Here is a 17,666-nt window from a genome sequence, read left to right as displayed (position 1 = left end):
TCGTTGTAGCCGGGAGGGAGGACACCCGTCCGCCTCCCGGCTCCGTCCAATGGGGTTCTGTCCCGGTGGGAGATCTCCCCGCTCCACACCGGGGCCCCCCTCGCCGCGGCCCCTGAACGGGGCCTCTTCTTATGTCGTGGTGGGGGGAAGGGAGGGGGGCCACCGAGGAGGGGCATAAGGAGGCCCTCACAGCCCCGGAACCTCCCTCTAGCCCCCCATCTGTCCACCTAGCCTGCAGTGAGGGGGGAGCGGGCTCCCAATAGCCCCTCCCCCACTCAATCAGTCCCGCGCTGGGGCCTGGGGCCCAGGCACGGGTCGCCTTCTCCTCCCTCGCCGCATCCTCCGGGCCGCGACATCCTGCGCTTCTGGGGGTGGCATCTGTCGACGGACCCTCTCCGCCTCCTCCTTGGTCATCATGACCTCCTCGCAAAAGGAGGCCACCGCCCTCCATTGCTCCTCCCCCCCGCACCATGGCCCGCATCACGGCGCGGAGGGAGAGATCTTCCCCCACCACCGCGGCCAAGGAACGGCGCTGCACCTCCCAGGCCGGACAGGCCTCGAGGGTGTGCTGCGCCGTGTCCCGGTCTCCCCTGCAGTGATGGCACCCGGGGGTCGCCTCCCTCCCGATGCGGCACAGATAGTAACCGAAGCAACCATGCCCGGTCACCACCTGCGCCACCCGGAAGGTGATGCGCCCCCAGGTCCTTCCCAGCCACTCCCTGAAAACAGGGAGAATGGCCCCCACTACTCTTTGGCCCTCGTGGGCCGGCCCGGCTAATTGCCGCTGCCAGTCAGCGAGGACCAATTCCACCGCTTGACGGCCAATGGCCCTCCTGGTCCCCGGCCCCACGATGGTTTCCCCCCCCACGGAGCTCCCTTACCCCCCAATATGCAGCCGACTGGCCACGCGCTAAGAGTTCCAGGGGGGGGGGGGAACCCGCCAGGATTGCCGCCGCCGCATACGCGGACAGTGCGGTATGCGCGCGCGGCCCTCAATACAATGGGGCGGAGTGTCCCCCGTAGCATGTTCCTGATCCTTCTGGACCCCGAGGCCGCATCCGCCCAAATCGGGGCCCCGTAGAGGGCCACCGATCCGACCGTGCCCACATACAACCTGCGGACCCGGTCGTCCGGTCCCCCCAGGTTGGGTAGCAGCCTCGCCAGTGAGGCCGCCACCCCACCTATCTTGGGGGCAAACTGGGCAAAATGCTCCTCAAATGTCCACATGCCATCCAGATGGAGACCCAGATATTTCATCCGGGTCCCCACCTGGACGTCATGTCCGTCCACCCTAAATGTGAGCCTGGGGGGGCCCCCCGGGAGCCGTCATGGAAGAAGACGGCTTCCGTTTTCTGGGGGGCCACCTCCAGGCCCAGCGCCTTTATGCCGCGGACTACCCCGGCCATCGCGATGATGCCAAGCGTAACCGCGTCCCTCCAGTTCTTCCCCCCGACTACCACCAGCGTGTCATCTGCATAGCAAATGACTTGGCAGCCGGGGGAAGTATCCTTCCCAGTACCTTATCGTACGCGATGTTCCACAGCAACGGGCCCAAGACGGACCCCTGCGGGACACCGCACACGATGGGCCTCCGTCTGTGCACCCCCCCCCCCCGGCATCGCGGTAGGCGATGCACCTCTCCTTGAAATAGTCCCGGATTACCCTGGTCAGGTAATCCGGGACCCCGTGCGACTACAGCCCCTCTCCTATCTTGTCCCACGGGAGGGTGTTGAACGCGTTGGCTATGTCCAAGGATACAGCCAACGCCACCCCCCGCGCTGGACCATCTGTTCCGAGTGGGCCCGCAGACAGTCGATTGCGTCGATCGTCGACCGGCCCGCCCGGAACCCAAATTGGCGCTCATTGAGCCCTGCCACTCGCTGCAGGTGCTCATTGAGACGCCCCACCAGCACGCGCTCCATCAGCTTACCGACCTCGTCCAACAGACAGAGAGGTCGGTAAGCCGATGGGTCATCGGGGTTCCTCCCTCCCTTCGGGAGGAGGACTAATCTCGCCTCCTTCCAGAGGGAGGGGAAGACCCCCTCCCTGAGGCACCTCGTGAAGAGGTACCTCAGGGACCCGCCAGCTTCACCCATGACCAGGGCCCAGATCTTGCCCGGGAGCCTTATTCGGCTTCATCCTCCGGACGGCCTCCCCCATCTCCTCCGCTGTCACCTCCCAGCCCTCCCTCCACTCGGGCATACGGCCCGAGAGGAGGAAGGGCACCGCACCCCCGGCTCCCCCGGGGAAGAGGGTCTCGACCACCTCCCCGAGGAAGCCGGGGGCGAGAGACTCCGTGGTCGGAGGCGCCCGTGGCCTCAACTTCTTGAGGACCATTCTATACGGGCGCCCCCACGGGTCCTCATTCAGGGAGGCGATCAGCTCCTCCCAGGCCCTGGTCTTAGACCTCTCGATGGCAGCGCAAAGGGAGTGCCGAGCCTCGCGATACTCCCCCCGCGCCTGCTCTATGCACGCCTCACTGCTACCCCTCCTTCGCAGGGTCCGTTGGAGCCGGCGCCTGGCCCGGACCGAGGCATCGCGAAGATTCGCGATTTCTTCGGTCCACCAGTACGCCGACCTCTTCCCGCATCCCTTTCTTACCCTTGGCATCGAGGCATCGCAAGCTCTCCAAAGAGCCTCGCGAAGCCTCGACGCCAATTCCTCCACTTCCATTCCTTCCCGCCCCTGACGATCTTCCCCTTACACCCATAGCGAGGCGTGCATCGAGGCCATCAGGAGGTCCGGGTTCAACCTGGTGAGGGACCACCTGCGCTCCTCCATCACGTCCGCCCCGGTGGGGGGCCGAGGGGCAGCCAAACCGAGCTCGATGTACCTGTGATCCGACAGGGTCTCAAGCTCGGCCGCCACCCTCCAGCCCCCCACCCAGCGCAGGGCCGCAGAGGATGCCCACGTCAGGTCGACGATGGACTCCCCCCGCGGCCTCACGCACGTGGGCACGGACCCCTCATTGAGCAGGGTCAATCCCAGTGACCCTGCCCAGTCCCGCAGCACCTCTCCGCGCCGGTCCCCGTACCGGCAGCCCCAACTCCTCTATTTGGAATTGAAGTCACCCATCACGAGGACCGGCCCGGGAAGGCCGCTCCTCACTGCCTCCTCCACCTTGCCGAGCTCGTCCTCAAACTGAGCCAGGCTCAGCGAGGGAGGAAGGTATATTCCAATGACGCAGATAGTCCCCCACCTCACCATCACAAAATGCCGGCCCCTGGCCCCCAACCCGCAGGGAGGCGACCTTTCGTCACCCCCCCGCACGATGGCCACCAGGGGTACGGCCCTCCCCAGGCACCCGCCCGGAAACCAGGACGGGTGCCCGGGGGGGCTCGCATACGGCTCCGACGCTACACCCAACCCACAACCACGCTCCGCCATTGTGTGCAAGAAAAGATCCTGCACACGGCGGGCGTGGTTGAGGTTGGCCTGCAAAATAGTTAGAGGAGCGGACTTGCCCCTAGCCATCTGCTTCCTCCGCGCCCATCTTCTCCGAGTCCCTCCTTACAGTCCTCTCCCTCGGGGGCCTCTGCTCCTTGGGCAGAGGTTTCGGTCGCGGTTGCTGCGGCGCTCCTCCCGTAATTGCTGCTGTTGCCCCTGCTGATGTTTTTGCTGCCGCTGCCTCTGCCGATGTTGGGGGGCAGACGAGACGGGTGGGGCTCGCCCCAGAAACCGCTCACAGCCAGCTCCTCCCATCCGATGGTCCGCCCTCTTCCCCGCCTCCGCGCACGGTAAGCAGCGAGGGGCCGCTCAGCACGAGGAGGTCGTGTGTCCCGCCGTTCCGCACCTATAGCAGGTGCGGGACCTGTCCTCGGCGTTGCTGCATCTGGCTGCGACATGCCCCTCTCCCCAGCACTTGAAACAGTGGGAGGGACGCGCCACAGCCAACTCCACTCTGGCCGACGTCCACCCTATCCTTAGGCGGGCAGCCGTGACCAAATCGTCCGCCGCCCTAACAGGACAACGGACCAAAGCCACGCCCATTCCATTAGCTGGCCTACTAATGGAGACCTTGATCTCCTCGTGTTTGGCAACGCCCCTATCTGCGATTGCCGCCACGACCTCCTCCGCTGTCACCGCTTCGTCTATCCCCCGGACACGAATCGCCGCCGATGGCCTATCTATTCGGACAGAGGGATCCTCGGCGAAAACCCCCCGCATTTCCGCGGCAAGGGCCTCCGCCTTGGACTCCCTGTCCTCCTTCGTGAGGCCTGGGATCTCGAGGACATACGAGCCCGTCAGTCCACGACGGGCCCGCATGTCCTCGATGCCCAAGCTTCTCAATTTGTCCGTACCTACGGCTCGTCTCGCTCTGCTCAGGACCTCCGCGTATGTACCATCGGGGGCCGTGATGGTGACCGCGGCCGTGGACGGGGTCCTCCCCCCCTTAGTGGGGGAGGAGGGACCCCCCCACCGCCGCCGCGACTCACCACAAGATCCCCGGCCGAGCCCGTTAGCGACCGAGGGCGGGGGGAGGGCCTATTCTGACCCCCCCCTCCTCCCGGCCACCATAGCCCATGTAGGTGCCTCGGGCTTCGGTTCCTCCACCTCCTTCCTTGGCTCCTCCCGGAGCTGCTCCTGTTCGCCCTCCGGTCGTCCAAAATACTCAAGGAGCCGCCGATCCCTTCTTCTTTTTCTTCTTCCTCCTCTCAGGCTCCCTCACGACGCCCGACGGCCCCGGTTTAGGGGCCTCCGGCGCCGGAAGGTGGTCGAACTCCACGAGGGGGTCGGCGGCCGGGGTCTGCGGGACAATCAACGATCCCCACGAACCCCGGACGCCGAGCCTCTCCATAACCTGCTCCACGATTCTGTTCACCACCCCCTCCATCTGTTGGAGGAGGCGGAGACTTGAATCAAACTCCCCCGTACCTCTCCCAACGCGGGGGGGGAGGCGCGGGACGGCCCCCGCTTTCGGCAGGGAACCCCCGCGCCCTCCCCTTCCCGACAGGGGAAGACAGACGTATGTGGGGAGGGGGTGAGCGGGCCGGGGCGGGCGACTCCCTGTCACCCACCTCCGCCCGCCAACTACCCCCATCCATCCCATCGACGAGCCTCTCCTTCACGTCCCTGAGCTCCTCCTCCATTCTTCCCATCTTCCGCTTCAGCTCCTCATTCTCTCTCACTATCTTTTCCGCCTCCTTCCTGTGGTGTGAGGCCTGCTCCACCTCCTTCTCCATCCTACACTTCTCCAGCTGTAGCCCCCTGATTTTCTTCCTAAGGCTAGCCACCTCCTCCCCCTCTCCATCTCGCTTCTGCTGTATTCTGTATGCGAGTATGTTAAGACTCGCATGGATCTTAAGGGCAGCCATTCTCAACAACCTGACGTATTTCCCTGTCAAGTTTTTCGAAGTCGTAGTCACCTTCTCGATCGTCCGCACCACCTGCATCAGCTCGGATGTGACGTCGGGAGTCGGTTGATTCTCTAGCTCCCCCATCACGTCCTCCAAGCCGGGCAGGTTGGCGGCCGGCGGGATGACAAGGTTTGGGTCCGCCATCCTTCTTTCCTCCCACTCTTCCCTTTCTCTCTTCCTCTCCTCCTCCCTCTCTCTCTCTTTCGCTCTAACCACGTCTATTATATTGGTGGTGCGTGGTCTCCCTCTCTTCCTCCTCTGTCTCGAGCCGGCACTCGTGGTGGAGCCCTAGTCCTCAGTCATTGAGGTCGAGCGCTCCGACCCGGACGACTCGGGGCCTCTGCTCCTCTTGACCGCCTTGGAGGGGGCCGAGGCGGACGAGGAAGCCTCATCCATCTCACCCCCCTCCCCGGTCAAGGTGGGCTCATCAACAAAAATAATAGAACCCGCCCCAGAGGTCATACCTTCATATGGCGTGGACGCCCGCCCTATCCTATCCAGAGTCGCCGCTTCCATCCTCTCGATGTTCATCACCGGCAGCAATCCTCCAATATTCGGAAGATCACCGGCGTTGAGGATGTTCGGCGACACTTCCGGGTTCTCCCTCCCGGCAGTTCCAGATCCGGTGTTAGGGAGGGAGCGCATTACCTTGCTGCTCCTCCTGAAAGGGTCCTCCTCCACCCCACCGCGTACTGCCTCCACGACCTCGGTCACCACCGCCTGTGGGATGTTCTCCGTCGCCGACGACCTCCCCATACACGGAGTATCCACGTACGTGGTGGCCCTCGGGTCACGAAGCCTCCCGTCAGGCGCTCCCTTGATCGGTGGCGATGCCACCACCTCCTTCCCCAATCCAAAGATGATGCAATAGTCTTCCATATTATACCTACAAAAAGATAACGACAGTTCGCCCATCATGGGAGCCCTACCGCAGTAGGGCTACTTCCCTGCCGAGTTAATAACCCTAATGGAAGTGAGCAACAACCGAGAAGCGGCTTTCGGGTGGCCAACCCTAGTCGCCCACAGTGACTCTACTGAAAAAAGGTTCCTGGAGAGGGCCAGGTCCACAAAATGATGCTATAGGTTTAATGTCACCCCTATCGAGTGAGCCCCGTGGCTCCGAGCCACGAGTAACCCATACCTCGGGCTACACAGTGCCGGGACTTACCCCGCCCGGCTCGGGTATGAGGAAATACTGGCCAGGTAATCCTCCACACACACGCCCAGTTACCCAACTTCGACCCCGGCATAGGCTCCGCCAGCGGAGAGGGAGCGGTCTTTCCACGTTAAACATAGCCCTTCAGGCCGACTTTGCCTGGACAAGTCCGGGACTTACGTTCCGACATCTTCCAGACCAGAGGTTAGGTACCGACGTCACCTCTCCACCGCGGTCGGGAGGCTACTACTCCCCCCTTGATTAGTCTGCCGGGAATATCCACCGGGGCCGACCGCGTCCCATACACACACACATGCTCACACCGACTCACACGTGCAATGGTGCGCTCTTAGACCCCTCCCCCAACGAGAAGGGGAGCTCCTCCACCACGACAAGGTGGCACACCACGGAGGAGAACACATACATTCTCTCTCTGTCTGTCTGTCTGTCTGTCTGTCTGTCTGTCTGTCTGTCTGTCTCTCTCTCTCTCTCATTCGCTCACTCACCTGTATTTTTTTTTTTTTTTTACGAGAGAGGGGAAAATGCATTTTATGCATACCCACCGGTCGATCCAGTGAGTTATGTGGGACTCGAGTACCAAGTCGAATTACCAACTCGGTACTCCCTACCCAATAAAAACCCCTCTCTTTTCACGAATTTCCTTTGACACATTGTCCCTCTGACTTCCCGAGATCTGTTTTCACATAACGTCAAAAAATAGTTATTATTACCTTGTTCGATGACTTTTGATGTATTGCTGTAATTGCTTGAAGGAGAAATGAATTTTCCGATAGATCATACGTTCTCAAATTTAACGTAGATATCACGTTGCAAAAGACAAGAAATCCACACTAAATTATTAACTGAAAGTTTTTCTTCTTTCATGAACTGTATTCTTTTATAAACTTTAACGTAATCACATTTATTTACTCACTCGATGAGACGAGAAATTTACTAATGACTATCACTAATCACTATTAATCACTGTCGAATAATAACTGTTGGCGATTAAAAATCACTCGATGAAAGAAACACGCGCGGACACGTTACTACACGACGTGACGACGCGACAATGCGACGATAATTACTCGGCGACTGCAAGCAGTTTTTTGTCATGGTAGGTTGCGGTAGGTTAAGGTACTACTGGCGCTATCCAACGCGATCATGTGTTCGATTGAAGAATGCGGTAAACATAATAAACATTTAACATATTAATATTATTATTATCATGAATGTGTGTGATATCCATACATCGTATGATATCTATTTAAAAATTAATTAGATTAAATGAGTGTTTTTAAAATATTTATTACTTTTACTATTATCATATAAAATATTAATATTAAATATTTATTTAAGATAATAGTAAAAGTAATAAATATTTTAAAAACACTTATTTAATCTAATTAATTTTTTGTCTCATTTTTTGTCTCGTTTGTTGTCTCATCTAAATTTTATATTACTTATAATCTATTGAAGGAGAGTGAGTCCGTAGGGCTGCCCAAGTGCTTGAATATTTTCCTAGAAATAAACAGATAGACCACCCGAGCACTTGAGTTAGGTATAAACAGATAGGTCGCCCGAGCATTTTTCGGTCCGCGATACGAGTAGTCTCTGTGTCGTTGCGAGAGCGCGAAGACGTACGTTAGACGAGCGTATCTCTTTGTTCGTATTAATCTTGTAATCCAACGAATAAATAACTGTCATTTGCCCTAAAAAGTATTCTATTCCATTTTATATCCTTACACCAAAATATCCTACAATTTGGGGGCCCCTCCGGGATGATAACGGATAATAACGGGATAATAACGGTGCATAACGGGATAATAACGAGTCAATGGAATATTTGAACATTTAATGGGGCATTTTCGAGAAGTTTCCGCGAGCAGTGTTGTGAATTGTGCGAAAGAGAGAGACAGACGACGAGAGATCTTCGAATAGTGTGCGAGAGAGAAGAGAGAGATTTTGAACAAGAATATTGGAGCATTCGATCGTCTTCAAGAAGGTTCCGCAGTGTGTCCGCGGGACATCGCATTGTGTTGTGTAGAAGAGAGAGATATAGATGACGAGAAGGTGTTCAAGTAGTGTAGAGATGAGAGATCTGAATAAACTCACGGTAGCTGCCTTAAAAGAGTTGCTGTCAGCGCGTGGTTTGTCCAATATCGGCACGAAAATCGAATTAATCTCGCGCATAATGGAAGTTGATCCATCGGGAGCGTGGTTGGACGATAGACGATGATGAAGAGAAGATGATGAAGATGTCGGGAATTCTTTACAAGGAGCTGGCACGTCAAATGCGAAGCCAACGATTAATCCATAGCAACGAGAGATCGATTTATATAGAAGAGAGAGAGAGTTGTTAGAGCATGAGTTAGCATTGGCACGTCTTGAAATAGAAGCAATGCGACGAGGAGTATATACCGAGCCAATTGCAGAAGACGAAGGTCGATAACAAACGACGCATAGCATTGCTGCCACGAACAACAATGTTTTGGCCGGTCAGCCGCGAGCAAATATTATTACGGCAATAGCGGATTTGCTCAGTAACTTCAGCGGTCAATCTAGCGATTATGAGATTTGGGAAAAGCAAGTCAAGCTACTCAAAGCGACATACAAATTGGAAGACGATACTGCGAAAATACTTGTGGGCATGCGGCTTAAAGGAAAAGCACTCGAGTGGCTACATTCCAAACCGGAATACATTGCGATGACATTTGATCGTCTTCTGGACGAGCTGAGAGCTATGTTTCATCGTCGACAGAGCAAGGTGGTAATTCGGAAAAAATTTGAAGAACGTATGTGGAAGAAAGACGAGACTTTCCACGAATATTTCCATGAGAAAATCATTATGGGCAACCGAGTACCGATCGACGACAGCGAGATACTTGAGTACGTGATTGAAGGCATTCCAGACGAGGCACTTCAAAACCAGGCGCGTATACAACGATTTACGACAACAGATGGATTGCTAGAAGCATTTGAGAAGGTAACTCTTCGAGACCGAGCAGGCATACCAGGATCATCGACATCGAACAAACGAAATGGTAATCAAAATAAAAGCGAGCGAAAAGAGATTGTTAACGGTGGAGGAAACAAAAAACATTCGACTAAAGTTGTACGTTGTTTTAATTGCGGCGAGCGCGATCATGTAAGTGCAAACTGTTCGACAAAAGAGCGAGGCGCTAAATGCTTTAAATGTGGCGAGCGTGGGCATATCGCGTCGAAATGCTCCGAGAAGACGAACACGAATAAAGAAAGTTGCGCGGTGACGGGGGTTTTGCCTTGTAAATATTTTAAAAATGTTCTGTTTAACGGTTGCGAGATTGAGACGGTGATAGATTCGGCAAGCGATGTTACCTTAATTCGCGCGAATGTTAAGCTTGGATCTCCTCGATTAAGTTTAGGCGAAATATATTTCGACGGCGTGGGTTCGAGCAATAATGTGACGTTAGGAGGGTTTCAAACAGAAATCATTGTAGACAGGCATTCATATCCGATTTGCGTACATGTAGTTTCAAATAATCTGCTCCAGTATAAGCTATTGATAGGAACGAGCTTTTTAAATATGACTAATGTTAATCTTAAAGGCGTCGAAGAAGTAACTATTAGTCCGTTATCGGAAGCGACGTATGCAGACGCGGGATGCGAAGATAGCATACCCGAGGTATTAAAGATTGACGTAGCTAACAACGAGGTGCATCGAGCGGATCTCATAGACGTTTCGCACGTTAAAAATTCCGATCAACGTTTAGCGATAGAAAATCTCGTAAGTAATTACAGGCCGAATAAGACGCGTGAGCCGGACATAACGATGAAACTTGTACTTAAAGATGAAGAACCCGTATATCAATCCGCGAGACGTTTATCCGCATCTGAAAAAGAGATAGTTAATACGCAGATTGATCAATGGATTACGGATGGAATTGTTTAGCCATCTACCTCTGACTATGCTAGTCCAGTGGTACTCGTTCGAAAAAAAGATGACTCTTATAGATTATGCGTTGACTATCGGATGGTGAATAAGAAAATTGTTAAAGATAGATATCCGTTGCTGTTGATCGAGGACCAGTTAGATTTATTGCAGGACGCTCATGTCTTTAGTACACTCGACCTCAAAAATGGATTTTTCCATGTGCGGATGGACAAGTCAAAAATATACTGCGTTTATTGTACCGAACGGTCATTACGAATTCTTGCGAGTTCCTTTCGGTCTTTGCAATTCGCCGGCAGTATTTCAGCGATTCGTTAACACGATATTTAGAGATCTTATACGAGAAAAAATAGTTTTAGCTTATATGGATGACTTAATTGTTCCGTCTGACGACATCGAGAGCAGCTAAAGAATCTTAAAAAAGTTTTAGCGACAGCTAGTGAAGCGGGTCTTATAATTAATTGGAAAAAATGTTGCTTCATGCAAACTACAGTCGAGTTTTTGGGCCACGTAATTAGCAACGGTTGCGTCCGTCCTTCAGATCGTAAAACAGAAGCGGTTCGGCGATTTCTGAATCTTACGAATGCCAAGCAGGTACAGAGTTTTCTTGGGTTAAGTGGGTACTTTCGTAAATTTATCCCTGGGTATTCTACTATTGCGCGACCCTTGACGAATCTGCTGCGAGCAAACACTAAATTTTATTTTGGAGAGGCTGAGAAAAATGCGTTCGTGCAGCTTAAAAATATAATAAGTGAAAAACCGGTGTTATATTTGTATCGAAGTGGAGCGGAGACGGAGTTGCACACGGATGCTTCTGCGCTAGGGTACGGTGCGATTTTACTGCAACGAAGTAGTGAAGATCAGAACTTTCACCCCGTTTATTACTCTAGCGGTAAAACTACTCCTGCGGAGTCGAAATATGCTAGTTACGAACTGGAAGTTTTAGCGATAATAAAGGCGTTGAAGAAGTTTCGCGTTTACTTATTAGGTATCGCTTTTACGATTGTTACTGATTGTCGCGCGTTCGCTCTCACTATGAATAAGAAAGATCTTTGCGTGCGTGTTGCTCGATGGGCGTTACTTTTGGATGAGTTTAATTATTGTATAGAGCATCGGCCAGGAAAAAGAATGATACACGTCGACGCACTCAGTCGGAATCCACTTCCGGTCTGCTTTGTGATCGATGAGTCGGAAGCTGATTTGACGGCTCGTTTGCGAAAGGCTCAAGAGGAGGACGACAGCGTGAGAAAGCTCCGAGATCTAATAATGCAGAACAAAACGAAAGATTACATAATACGAGGTGATCTAGTTTATAGAGAATCCGGCGGTGATGTCCAACTTGTAGTACCGAAGAGAATGCAGACACAGCTCATACGACGAGCTCACGAGCGCGGACATTTTTCAGCTGGAAAGACTGAAGCCCTTGTGCGTACTGATTACTGGATCCCGAATTTGCGACAACGAGTTGAAAAGGTTATACGAAATTGCGTTGCATGCATTCTGGCGGAGAGAAAACGTGGAAAACAAGAAGGCTTGTTAAATCCGATCGAGAAAGGAATTGTTCCTTTAGATACGTTGCATATCGACCACTTAGGACCTCTATCCTCTACTAAGAAGTCATATCAATATATATTTGCTGTGATTGACGCTTTTTCAAAATTCACATGGCTGTATGCTACCAGATCTACAGGCACAGCTGAAGTTATTGTACGCCTTAAAAAACAAGCTGCAATTTTCTGCAATCCACGACGGATTATTTCCGACAGAGGTACAGCATTCACGTCGAATGAATTTAGAGAGTATTGTCGTGACGAAAATATAGAGCATTCTTTAATAACGACGGGAGTTCCCAGAGCTAACGGACAAGTTGAGCGCCTCAACCGGACGCTCATACCATTATTGACAAAATTAGCTGCACCAAAATCTGATGAGTGGTATAAATATTTGGATGCTGCTCAGCAATGTCTAAACGCAACTATACATCGAAGCATCGGCATGTCGCCGTTCAAACTTCTTTTGGGAATACGTCCACGGCTTAAAGATTTTCCAGATATCAAAGAGTGGCTCGAAAAGGAATGGGTTGAGTCATTCCAAGACAAGCGTGACGAACTGCGAGCCCAAGCGAGCGAGAATATAGCAAAAATCCAGCGTGAGAATAAACACACTTATAACAAGAAAAGGCGACAGGCTTCAAGTTATCGTGAAGGAGATTTGGTCGCCATCAAACGCACTTAACAATGTCCGAGATTAAAAGTCGCTCACAAATATCTTGGCCCTTACGAGATCATTCGAGTTCTGCGTAATCAACGATTTGTGGTACAGAGAGTCGGCAATGGAGAAGGTCCCCAACGAACGTCAACATCGGCCGACAATATAAAGCTATGGGTCAACACTAATTCATCGGAAAGTGAAGACAGTGATGACGGAGACATTCGGGACGAATGTATGAGCAGGACGGCCGAGTGAAGGAGAGTGAATCCGTAGGGCTGCCCAAGTGCTTGAGTATTTTCCTAGAAATAAACAGATAGACCACCCGAGCACTTGAGTTAGGTATAAACAGATAGGTCGCCCGAGCATTTTTCGGTCCGCGATACGGGTAGTCTCTGTGTCGTTGCGAGAGCGCGAAGACGTACGTTAGACGAGCGTATCTCTTTGTTCGTATTAATCCTGTAATCCAATGAATAAATAACAGTCATTTGCCCTAAAAAGTATTCTATTCCATTTTACATCCTTACACCAAAATATCCTACACAATATATATATGAATATTTTATATCTTATTTCTACAATAAAAAATACAAGAACTAGCATTGCGAGGGTCAAGAATATATGCCGCATATATTATTGACCTTGCAATGTTGGCGATTGTTTTTTTTATCGTAGAAATAAGATAACAATATATATATTGCATCTTATTTCTACGGTACTAACCGTAGAAATAAGATGCAATATATATATTGTTATCTTATTTCTACGATAAAAGAAACAATCGCCAACATTGTAAGGTCAATAATATATGCGGCATGTATTCTCTAGTGAGGGGAGGAACGATATATAAGAGCTGAAGAGATAATTTACAATTTGTCTGATTGTCGCTTTCGCTTCCTGATATTTTGCTAAGCAAGAGAAAAGACGATGAAGCTCCACTTCGTGATCTTGTTGCTGATAGGCTTGTTCGTTCACGCTAGGTAAGTTTGCGATAATTTGGTGATTAAAAAAATATATTGAAGAAGAGATGCAAATCCGGATGCCATGAAATTAGAAATATATCGTATTATATGTACATGGTGGAGCAGCTTAAGAGTTCGCGAACGATTTGGAGAAACGAGGTTCTATCCTTTAAATAAATATTCCGAAAACGAATGTTATAAGGCTAATGATGTTTCTAGCGTATGAGTGAATCATGCGAATGATGATACGATTTTATTTACTCCAGGATTTTATTTACATAGGTGACTGTCTGTTTAAGAACGAGACTCTAAGTGTGGGTGAACACATTCGTCGATGCTTACGGATCAATTGTACTGGTGAGAATACAATGTCAATGCTCGCGTAAGTCCAAGTTTTATCTCTCAAATTAATCCTTCGTAAAATATATCCTCGTTACATCTGCTATAGAGATCCGAGACTTTGTGATATCCTGAAAGAAAAAAATCGCGTCGCTTTTAATTGACGCTTTCGATCGTTTAATTCTCTATTCAAGAAATCAGTTATTACATAACGAGCTTTTGATAACCAGTTATCCCGACCTTCGACTTTGCAATTTATTGCAAATCGATTTTCACGAAATGCGCGACAATAATAATTGATACACGATTGAGCATCTAATTTAAAAAAATTTAAAAAAAGAAACAATCGAGTAGAGTCTACTTGAGATTGCGATACCAAGAAAGTACATGATTTATATAACATGATTTATTTGCCAATAAATCAAAGAGACTACGGTTTATTTTAGTTATACTGCAAAAAGACGATTATTTACGAAATAAGAGAGATATCTTGTGTATTACTTAACATTTGCAAATTTCACATCTTTCTCTTCTGTGTAGCAATAGATATAATAACACTAATGACATATATCTCTATTTAATAATAAATAAAAATTTCTCTACAAAATTATTTATCTTTTTTGAATTTTACTTTATTTATTTTCTGATCTCGTTAAATTTCGACAATATTCAATTATTATTATAGTTTCTTTCCAGATGTCCTTTATACCAATGTCCGGTAGGGAAGCAAATTGGTTATCGCGAAGTGGATCTCAGCAAGCCTTACCCAGAGTGCTGCGCAGGTCCTATTTGTGCGGAGTATAACTCCTAATGGAACTCCTATATTTAATATAATACATAAGAGCTTCTTTTATATCAAATATTTACGCAAAATAAAAATATCGTTTTCGTCTGAACCTAAAAAGATCGCCTTTTTCCTTGCTTGCCTGTTATTTATCGAAACTGAAGAAATATCGCGATGACTCACACAATAACGCTAAAATCGAATTTATCTATTTGCATCCTGGCGCCTCTCGCCGCTTATACTATTTTTAGTTCGCGTCATCATCGCATTTCAGTTGACGATTTCTTGCGATTCTTTCCTTCGCGCGACGATGAGTAACACAAAAGGACCTTTTCTCTCTTTATTTAATCGTAAATTCGGCAAATATAAATAAAAAACATTAGCTTTAATGCAAATAAACCATTGTCCGAATTTTCGTTTGCTCGTGAAATTTCGCGAAATTAATGAGAAGCTACAGCGTTTTTCAAAATTAAAATAAAAAATTCTTTAAAAAATAAATTAAAATTCTAAAAATCTCGGATAAAAGAGATATTCATATTTATTTATATAGATAAATTCTTGTCTTTTTAATTCAAATCAATTGGAGAGTACATCGACTTTTACATTATTTACATTTCTTCTACTTGCCTTCCATTCTCTCGAAGTTGATAGATAACAGTCGAGAAATAGAAATTTCACAGACCGTGTTTTGCGATAAAGCTTACGTTAGATTTATTATATAATACATATATTCTCTCGCGGGACTGATTGTACTTTTTCTCTGGCAATTGTAATTCTCCTTAAATAAATTCTCGTTAAATGGAACAAAGTAAAACAGTAGCACGATCACCAATGTAGTTACATAAATTTAAAATTAATTTCTACATATCACGTGTTCATAAAATAATAGTCCATGTGAGAGGGAAAACCAATCGGATTTGGCTATATCAATGCAGAAAAATTCTTAGTTATGTAATCGTAATCGGATCGTTCGATAATTTGTCCGACGTGAGTCTATTTTTGTATAATTTGTCAAGTCCTAATTACAAGAATGTATCTTTTTTTTTCTTTCAAGAAATTCTAGCAAATCGATTGCGTGAATCAAAGAAGAGATACGATGAGGGCAAACGTAGAGAAATTAAAGTGTATATATTGACGTAATTATTTGCCGGTGTATTCTTCTAAAATGTATTCATAGCTTTTTATAGTTGATTTGGCTAAGTCTTGCATCATATTTAGGTTATAATGCTTTTATTCTAAAAAATGTGTTTGTGGACGAAAGTAACACGACACTCTGTGGACGAAAGTAACACGTCTCAATGCTTAAAGTATAAGGGCTGGACCCATAATAACTGTACCAAAGGCGATTCTTATTACGTATGCCATAATTGTGATTCGGAATAGATATCAATCTCTTTTGTATAAGTAGTTATCATGCAATTTTTAGACTATTATTTAAGAATTAAAATATTATTATTATTATTTAGACTTAAAAAGGTACTGATGGTGTGATATTGAGTATAATTATTTTATGATATCACTTATAATTATTTTGCTTAACGAAGATTATTTCTTTTAAGTTTTTCAAAGATGATAATAAAATAATATTTATTTTACTTTTTATTTTAATATAATATAATACAAAAAAAAATTTATAATGAAAGTTATCTTGCTGAATAAAAGATTATAATAAAAATTGCCTTAAATTGAAAAAAGTCATATTTATTTTATTTTCTCGAAAATAAGAACTGGTACTTTTATTCCCAGACTATGTTACTTTCGTCCTAGGCCCCCAGGATAAAAGTAACAATCAACGTACTTGCGAAAAGCTATAGTAGTTCTTTAAATATCTATCATTTGAAATTGAAACGTAGGTATAATAATAGAGCAATAAATGGAGTTTTTTAACATATAATTTTTTTTTTATGTCTCTAACGATAATTAATTAGTGACCAGTAATACAAAAAATGTTACTTTTGTCCCCGGTCTACCCTATATATTTATATGTATATATGTATATGTATATGTATGTATATATGTACATATATATAATTTGAAATTAATAAAAATTAGTTTTTATTTTGTCTATATTAGAACCGTGAAAAATATGTTTCCTTATGGTTTTAAAAACGTTTTTATTTTAAAAACGTTTTTATTTTAGAAACGTTTCTTATTAATGTTTTACGACTAAAAAATATTGGATACGTATAAGAAACGTATATAAAACAAATGTGTGCTATCTCGGGCATCATAGCATATCTTAAAGTTATTTATTGACGACAGCCATGTGTTAAAATAAAACGTTTCGTCATCTATTGACAATTGATAATTAAAGGTTGACTGTCCATTTGATATTAATGCTGTCTTGTTGCAATGCAGCGGAAATTAAATCAAACTTCAAATTTTGTCTCGAAAATATTATAGTTCTAAGAAGTGACGTAGAAGAAATGATATATTGAATCCAATAAATATTATTGTTATATGTATTATCTAACTGATATACATAACTTATTGTTAGTTAATGAAGAAAAAATTGTAGATGGATATGCATGTATTAATACTTGAATGTTTGTTTTCTTAAGATACTTATTAGATATTCAACATGTGTACTTTTGTATTTTATATATTATATAAGATCTGCACTTTGTAATGTAATATTAACTATTTTGTAAATTCATAAATGTCAACGCACAATTGTAATTTTCTTTTCAAGCTTTATTCATATTATATTTTGGAGCTTTTTCCTATTTCAAACTGTACTTATAAATCTTTGTACATACATATATCATTGCTGTGGAGGGAATAAATTTTTATAAATTTATAAAATATTTGAAAATACGTTTATTATTATGCATGAATTTAAAAAAGAGATCATTATATAAATACTTATTTAATTATCTTAGTTATTCTTAACACACAAAATTATTCTTAATTATTCTTAGCAGAATGT

The 17,666-nt window shown here is 46.9% G+C and overlaps 1 pseudogene; it reads left to right on the top strand.

Annotated features, from left to right (window-relative positions):
• Positions 1-17,666, top strand: part of LOC145965737 (proto-oncogene tyrosine-protein kinase ROS-like) — a 111,166-nt pseudogene that overhangs the window by 77,882 nt on the left and 15,618 nt on the right.

This window comes from Camponotus vicinus, unplaced genomic scaffold (assembly GCF_025532165.1).
Source record: "Camponotus vicinus isolate PSW18456_S1 unplaced genomic scaffold, iyCamVici1.0 SCAF_14, whole genome shotgun sequence".
NCBI lineage: Eukaryota > Metazoa > Arthropoda > Insecta > Hymenoptera > Formicidae > Camponotus > Camponotus vicinus.
Note: the sequence above shows the minus strand (reverse complement) of the source record. Positions and strands in the feature narration are given on the sequence as shown.